An 8,869-nucleotide genomic window follows, 5' to 3' on the forward strand; every position below is an offset into this window, starting at 1 on the left:
TATATTCTCCACCACTGGGAAATTCTTATCCTTTACATTTACAGAATTGTAAATGGGGAATCTCCATAACTGTCATTCAGCATTACGTCTTTAAACAGGTAAGCAGGTGCCACTTTGTAACATGGAAATTTTAATTTTCAGTTTAGTTGAGTGTAATGGTTTAAAAAATAATTAACATGGGCTCAGATAAAAAATGATGTATGCAGTGAGAATGTTAAAACACAGCCTGCTTAAATGTCTACCTCCATTTGGTGCCAATTTCTGGTTCCACACCAGATGGGCCTCCTAATGGCTGTGGTTCTGTGGGTTCTAAGAGGAAATGGAGACAGAGAAGTTCTTAATGCTTCTCCTCACTACCCTCAGTATGGCTCTTCTCATAATTACATCTCCTCAATGATCAAAGAACTATAAGTCCTTTTCAGTATATCCTTGGTATTTGTGAAGCTAAGATTATATTTAAATATATTATGTTGGGTGAGTTTTGCTTTAATCTCCAACAAATTGTCATGTTTCCCTTTAAGAGAACACTTTGCATTCTGTTGTCATAGCAACAAAATGTGCCAGTGGGCTGAAAAACTGACATTTCCCCCTGATGTTTATTATTCAGGATGCAGACACCATTTCCCCCATCACCTACATCAGCACTAAAGGGTCTCTCTATTTAAATGTAAATTGACCATAAAAAGATAAAAGACTCCAATTTTACTGGCCATGAAAGATGTCTGTCTTTGCTATGCCTTTAAAAAAAATTATTTCTACAGTGCTACTGATTCAATACTTTCCTAAAGAAGATGCTCTTTAAAAGTTGAAGGGACATTTACCATTCCACCAAAATCTGGGACTTTTCTTATGTTCATAATATGTCAAAAGAGAGGGAAAATTGTTCTTACCAAAAGAAGGAATAACCATGGCTAACATTTATACATGTAAATTTACACTTTCAAAGTATTTGCACAAACATCTCAACCAACTCTCTCTTGTGGACACTAGACAGGCTCAAAATGCAATGCCTTCTCAACAGTCTTCAAACCAAGGACACGCACAACCAGCCTGCTTCTAGTTTAGAAATAAGACATTCACACCCCTTTACAGAGAATTCATAAAAGCGTGGTTTTCTATGCAGATAGGTCTCTGTGAGACCAGAAAAAGTAGGCTTCTAAGTAGCCTCATCCAACCACTCTTTCCTCAGACAACCTGATCAGCGCATGATGCCTTCTTTCCAAAATATGGATCCAAAGAAGGTAAGAGCATCAGCCCATGCTATAGTTGTACGATGTAAAACCTGAAAGCAAATACACTCAGTGAATTTCTCTTTCTTTGTTTATTTATATTTTTAGATCTCTTAAGTAAACAAAGAATAATCCTTTTACTTTTCAGTATTTGTGAAATCTAATAAGTAGGTCTGAGAATTTGAACATAAATGTAAATGTATTGAAAGACTAAATAATTGTATGAACTTGAAGAATGTTTTCTTGAAAGCTTTGGAAATTTTTTCCAAAGTTAACCCCAACTCCAAGTCCTTAGAATTTTGAAGTAGTTTCACATCAGTAGAGTGATCGTACAAATAGTCAGAAGGCTGTGAGTAGAAAATAGAAATTACCCTCATTTCTCCTCATTTGGAATTTAGAAAATTCCAAATTCATAGCTGCACATTCCTGCCTCAATAAGTAGAGATCAAAAGAAGTGATTGCTTTTTGTTTTTTTCTTTCTTTATTGTTGTTGATGCTCGTATAAGACCTTAAGTTGTATACTGGAAGCATCAGTGATTACAGTGGCAAGATGATGTGGCAATATAGTTAGATGCTCAAGCAATAAAATTAGAGACACATTGTTTTGAGTTCTTGCAATGCCATTCACTAGCTATGTGATCCTGGGAAGAGAAACTTAACCTTGCTGGGCCTTAGTTTCCTCACCAGTAAAGTATATATCTTATATTAGTGTTAATTTCATTTATCCTTGTGAACATTAAATAATATAATTGATATTAAGTGCTTAGCCCAATATCTGCCATACAGTAAATGTTTACTGGATGTCAGGTAATTTTATTAATATAAGAACAGGAGCTAAGCATGGATATCCCCTGGAATGTCATTTCAACCAAGTCCTAGATATGAACTTATTTATTGATATTTGCCTCTTTGACTTCCTCAAAACAGAGGGATGGAGAGGCCATTACAAGGCAACCAAATCATTAAATTTGTCAGTGAATGATTTTCACCACAGCCCCAAATAGCTTCATAGAACCAAAATAAGAGAGCACTTAAGAGTCACCTAGTTAGAAACTTTCAGATATGTAGTCACCTTGATCTTAAAAATCAGTAGTAAAGAATTCTATTTTCAAGCAGCCTTTTCTTGGATCTAATTGGAAACCCTCTAGCTAATATTTAAAATAATTTCCTCTTCTTTATTCTTTGATGATGAAGAATCACTGATCTCCGTGATTGTTTTAATAATCTTTCACAGTGCCAGAATTTAATCAAAAAATTATGGGTATCAGATTTGGAAATGGTATTACATATTTGCTAGTCTGAAGAATTCATTATAAAGATGGGGGAAAAAACATGTCATGAGAATTAACATCCCCAAGGTCATGAAGTTAGTGAAGGACGGACTCAGGTTGGAACACAAACCTCCTGGCTCCCAGTCCATTCCATGAGGCACTAGCTCTGGGGTAGACATCACTAACTGTCTTAATGTGGGCTATCCTGATAGAAGAGCCTGAAGCAAGAGCAGGGATACAGATACTTTATGTGGGAAGTGATCCTAAGAAGTGTAAGTAAATAAGACAGAGAAAGGAGAGAAGCCAATAAAGCGTATGCTGTTGAGTTGGTTCCCCTCTGAACAAGATGGAATCAATCCCTTTGGAGACCTTGAAAGAAACCATTTAGAAAGCGCCTCAGAAATTTCACTCTGAAGGATTGGATGGTTGGAACTTTTGTCCACTGACCTCCTAGCCTCCTTAGGCTATCCTCCTAAGGGTTAGCCTCAAGCACTTTAACTTCATCACCTTCCCAGGCTATACCTTTGTGTGAGTTGAGTAGCCTTCCAACATTTTGGAGATAGCTCTGAGGTGCCAAGTAGAGACGCTCTATAGAGTGCTTGGGGGTGAGATAAACTATTATAGCTGTGCTGAAATCATATGGGCTGTGAGAATGTTACATGGGACAATGCAAGTGTCTGCTATCTCACTGCGCACCACTATCAGTTATCTTCTCTTTCTGAATAGAGAAGGGAAAGACTGCACTTCTCGGCTTTTATGTAATAAGGTGAAAATAAAATGTGAGCAGTAATACCCTATCACTTCTGGTCTGAAACAATTAAAAATCATGTGTAATTCTCCAGTACCTCTTCTTCCCTGCCATAGCACTCATAAAGGAGGCCTTGAGAAGGCAAGGCCAAAAGACCAAATCACCTGAACTGCAGAGTCATCATATGGGGGACAAATACCTTTAGGAGTCATCTAGGACCCGTAGAGGACTCTGTCTAAATAAGAAGTAAACTTTTGTTGTATTAAAGCCACTGATATTTGCGATCTTGTTTGTCACTGCAACGTACTTAGCCTATCCTGACTCATATAGGCACTCCCCTCTGCAAGTCATATATCTTAAGATATTTCTGACGTTGTAAGAATGCGCCATTGTGAAACATCTCACGTTATCTCAACTATTCTCCATGATGATTGTCAGTATATTTTTCCAGAGACTGGTCAAGATTAGGGCTGAAATCTGTGACCAGAGTAAAAAGTAAATCATATGTGGAGATATGTATTCTTGATCTCATTATCATCATACTCTAATAATTAAGATAATAAGCCTCAGTCAAACTGTAGACTGACTGATAAAACGGCTCTGCTGTGGTTGCAATAGTTGCACCCAATGCCGGCACTTCAATACAGTGATAAAGAAAACAACTCCATCACTGGTTCATTCGTCTATCCATTAAAAACCTCTGGTTTTTTGACGTTGTAATAGTCTATGCCTTTTTAAATGTTTATTTATGTATTTTGAGAGAGAGTGCAAGTTGGGTAGAGGCAGAGAGAGAGGGGGACAAAGAGAGAGGGAGAGAACAAATACCAAGCAAGTTCCATGCCATCAGCACAGAGCCAAACATGGGGCTTGATCTCATGAATGGCGAGATCATGACCTGAGCCAAAATCAAGGGTCAGACACTTAACTGACTGCCACCCAGGTGGCCCTAGGCTATGCCTTTTTAAGACTACTTCCCTCATGAGAACATTTAGAACATCTTTATTAGTCCAGATTCAAGATGTTCAAAGACACTGTTAGTCAGATTACAGAGATGCTGTAGTTATTACCCCACTGAGTTCCTTTACATCATTCTCCTTTTTCCTTCTATTGAGAGAAAACACACTTCCAAGGATCGAGAGGCATGCCTTCAAGGCTTTCTGGAGATGTACTCAGAGCAGAGAAACACATCTCTCAAACGTCTGGTTTGGATTCACCTCCTTGCAACACCTGTGTATTTACATGGACTTTGCCAACTCAGCCTTGATGGTTTCTGTTCCTACTGAGGTATATGATTCTGACCAAACCCCTGAATTTACTTTTTCTTCATATGCCAGCTTTTGTTTCTCTGTCTCTCTCAGGCCTGTTCTTTACTTTTCTACTTCTACTCAGCACTGACATCAATGCAGCAAATTCTAATGAGACACGGATAAGATAATCATTGAGCATTTTACTTCCATCAGGGCATCTAGAGGTTTCTCAGATAGCTGGATATTAGACCCTGTCCCAGCAGTATTTGTGCACGAGGCAGTTTTGGTAAAGAAATTCCAACACACATTTGCAAATATCATGTAAAAGTTTCTCAGAGTCCCAAACTGGAAGATGACTGTGCCAGCATGCATTTCTTTTTTTCTCCCATTTACTCTCAGGAGTAAATTGGCCCATTTATTATATAGCCCTTTACCTACATGAACATGACCATCCCCCTTAAGCAAAGCAAAGGAAGGGTGTTCAATGCTCAGACTTCCTTCAAAATGATTTCAGCATATTTGGGCCTAATGGTGGTATTTAAGTCGTGTTCTTTCTTATACTATAATTAAATTAACTTTAATTAGTTTCTATTCTACCCCACCCCCATCCTCAATGCTTCACATAATTGCTATGAGTCATCTCATAAAGGGACTACTAACATGGTTGTTAAAATAACACTGGAAGACACTGTATAATGACCCTGGCAGAGGTCAGGGAAAAAGAGGAGGAGGAATCGTGAAATTATTTTTGTTAATTATAATGCTTTCATTTCTTATTTATTCACTGGATGTCTATTACGTGTGACACAGTTCTAGGCATAGTCAGTGATATGGAGTCGTATGAAGTAAGTACACTCATAGTTCTCCAGAAAAAGAGTATACACACACACACACACACACACACACACATATATATATATATATATATACACACAATGTGGGGGTATATACATGTATTGAAATGACAGGAAAGAATTCAGAAAAGTTTCCAAATTTCCATTCAAACTAAGTCTTGAAGGAGAAATAGTATTTCTTCTGGTCTAGATAGGACAGTGGGGAAATATTTTAGGCAAAGGGAATATATAGCACAAAGGAAAGAATCAAGGTGGCAAATGAAAGTAAATACTTCAGGTTGGCTGGGGCCCATGATGCATGAAGAAGAGTAGTAGCTGGTAAGACTACAAGGGCAGACTCAAAACCAGATCACAGAATTCCCTGAGTGACAGACTGAAGAATTTTGACTCACTACAGTAAGTTATGGTGTGCCACTGATGATTTTTGAACTGGAAAGTCATATGATGTGACTGCTTTTGGATGGTTAACCTGGCAGCAGTGTATATATAGGATTAGAGTTGAGCAGAAATATGTGGGGGAGGGGAGAAATCACTGCAAACTAAAGTGGAGGCACTTTTTAGTGTGTGTGTGTGTGTGTGTGTGTGCCTACCTTTAACTTATACATATTTAATTATGTAAAAATAGAAAAAGGAAAATAACATTTTGAAAACATTGTGATATTTTTTGTATGCCATTTGACTCAAGAAATGTATACCCTGCAGTGAGCATGAGAGGGGAGCATGTTTCCTCGGCAGGTCTCTTGGTTCTTCTGGGACCCTCGTATTATGAGTATCTCACCATGCTGAGCATGATTCTAGAATTAAAACATATGCATTTTGTTTTGGTGTAACATTGCTCCTCAGCTCAGACAATTGCTTTATCTAGTGCTCAAAAGAGGAGTGAGCCATTCCAATCCTAAAGCAACCATTGGCTGCACTGGGTCATTTGTGGCATGATGTCTGTTTCCAAAGTGATGTGTTCTTAAAATAGTTTTCAAGTGATTGTCTTATGCACTGACTTTTATACCCTAAACTCTATAAACTTTGTGATTCCAGCATCTTGTGATTACCTAAATGATATGTAATGGGGTTATGGGAGCCTGGGTGAACCTGGTGGTAAAGGGAGTAGAAAAAGAGAGATCGAAATGATTTCTATATCACAAATATCATCTATAGTAGTTGTTCAGCTGATTGATAACTTTTAAGTTTGAGGCCTGGGTAACATATAGAAATATGGAACTTGAGAGAAATACCAGATTGTTGGGGAGAGGTAATGAGATGAACCTTGGGAAAGTTTAATTTGAAGAGATATCCAGATTTCTAACAGAAAGTTGTAAGGAGGTACCTGGACCTAAGTCAGTGGTTCCCAAAATTTGCCACGCTGGAATCACTTGGGGCATCTTTTAAAATAATGATGTTTGCTTATTATTTAACCAGTATTGTGTGCAATCTTGGCATTGAAAGTTTTATAACACCTCTAGGTGATTTTAATGGGTACCGACTTTGGGGAACACTGAGATAGGCAAAGAGTTCAAGATGAAAACTCACAACTAATATACAGAAAGATGATGATGGAAGCTATAAGAGTGTTGGTAATTGCTTAGCAGGTATCCTAAGAGAATAATAAAGGGTAGAATTCTGGAAGATTCCTGTCTCCTTACTGGCTATGAGAAAATATTAAATGATGGACAGCTAGGGTTAAGGATGCAGCCTCTGGCCACAGGCAGAATAAAACTACCAGAGTAATATCCAGGACCCCATCTCACCAACATTAATAATTATAATTACTTCTATGTGCCAAACACTACACTTATGACTCTATCATTATAATCATCCCCATCGTAAGCATCATCATCATCAATATTATCCAACAGTCATTGAATGATTAGTATGTGGCAACTTGCACACATTATTTCATTTAATCCTCACAACAATCCTATAAGGTCCTATTTTGTAAATAAGGAAAATGAGTGGCGCCCGGGTGGCTCAGTAGGCTAAGCATCCAACTTCAGCTCAGGTCATGATCTCACGTTTTGTGAGTTCAAGCCCCATGTCAGGCTCTGTGCTGACAGCTCAGAGCCCGGAGCCTGCTTCGGATTCTGTGTCTCCCTCTCTCTCTGCCCCTCTCCTGCTCACGCTCTGTCTCTCTCTCTGTCTCTCTCTCAAAAATAAATAAACATTAACAATTAAAAAAAAAAAAGGAAAATGAGGCTCAGAGAGATTAAGTAACTTGCCCAGATTCTGCCCATTGGCAGAACTAGGCCTTGAATCCATAAATATCTGACTACTGATCCTGAGATGCATTCATTATGTTCCTACCAGTTTAGGTAAGTGCCTTTAGTAATAACAGAAAATGAATTGGCATTAATTTTCCAAAGCATTTTCATATCCCTTCTTTCACTTGATTCATTCAGAGAGAATATTATTGGCCTGATTTTACCAATGAGAGAACTGATACCCACAGAGGTTACATGATGTCCTTAAGGTCACACGATTTTATTGGTGGAGCCTGAGTTAGGTTGGTACAGAGTCATAGATTTTATACAATTTCTTACTGAAAGATTTCCGTAACCCACCACCTCTCCCTGACTAGATCAGATGCCTGTCTTCTGTGTCCCCAAGGCGCTCTGTGGTTTGCGTTATCAGAGTACTTCCCATATTGCTTACCCGTCTCTCATTAGACTGTGAACTTAGTGAAGGCAAGACACTTCTATTACTCAGTCTTGCGTCTAAAGCCTTAAAACTGTAAAAAAAAAAAAAAAAAATTAAGCCTTAAAACTGTACCTAACATCTACTGGGTATTCAATAAATATGGGTTGACGTGAATTTGAATTTATTGAGGCCCTTCTAGGTGGTCTGTAGGGTATAGAAAGAGGAGGCCAGCAGTCCTTGTCCTCTATCTAGACAAGCTTAAAAATGATGGTATTATTTATGCATTATAATAGTCTTCAAAAAAGTTGCAAGAGCAGATAGGGATATTGTGTACAGCCACAGAATTTTCTAGCTTCTGCCTCATGAAACCCAGAAGCTTCCTCTCCATTTTTAAGCCCCAGGTTAGTGTGACTGGACAGCACAAAGGGGTAAAACAAAGGGCCAGTAATGAAGCCAAAGTAAGCGTTAGTTTCCCAAGTAGGAAATCGACTACATTCTCTATTAATTACTATTGATGCAGGAAAGGAAAAGGAACAAGGTGTCCAATTGGGTTTACTATGAACTGAGCCTAAAACAGAGACGGAGCGTTTCACATTTGTGAGTTTGTCTAAATCCCTAGTGTGAACTAGTTTTAGTAAATATGATTCTTTTTCCTCAAGGCAGAGGGCACATTTATAAGAGAGATAATAAAGGTCCTATTCAGTCTGACTCCAGTTTGCATTGTGTATGGTGATGTAAAATATGGACAACACGGACCCTGCCTTGGGGGAGAATTCCAGCTGAGCTAGAGAAATTGGTCTGACATGAAACCACCTAAACTAGCCACTTAAGGATTATATGAGAGCAACTGTGTCAAGATGCCGAATGTATACATAAATGTAGTCGTGGA

This window comes from Panthera tigris, chromosome X (assembly GCF_018350195.1).
Source record: "Panthera tigris isolate Pti1 chromosome X, P.tigris_Pti1_mat1.1, whole genome shotgun sequence".
In the NCBI taxonomy this organism is placed as follows: Eukaryota; Metazoa; Chordata; class Mammalia; order Carnivora; family Felidae; genus Panthera; species Panthera tigris.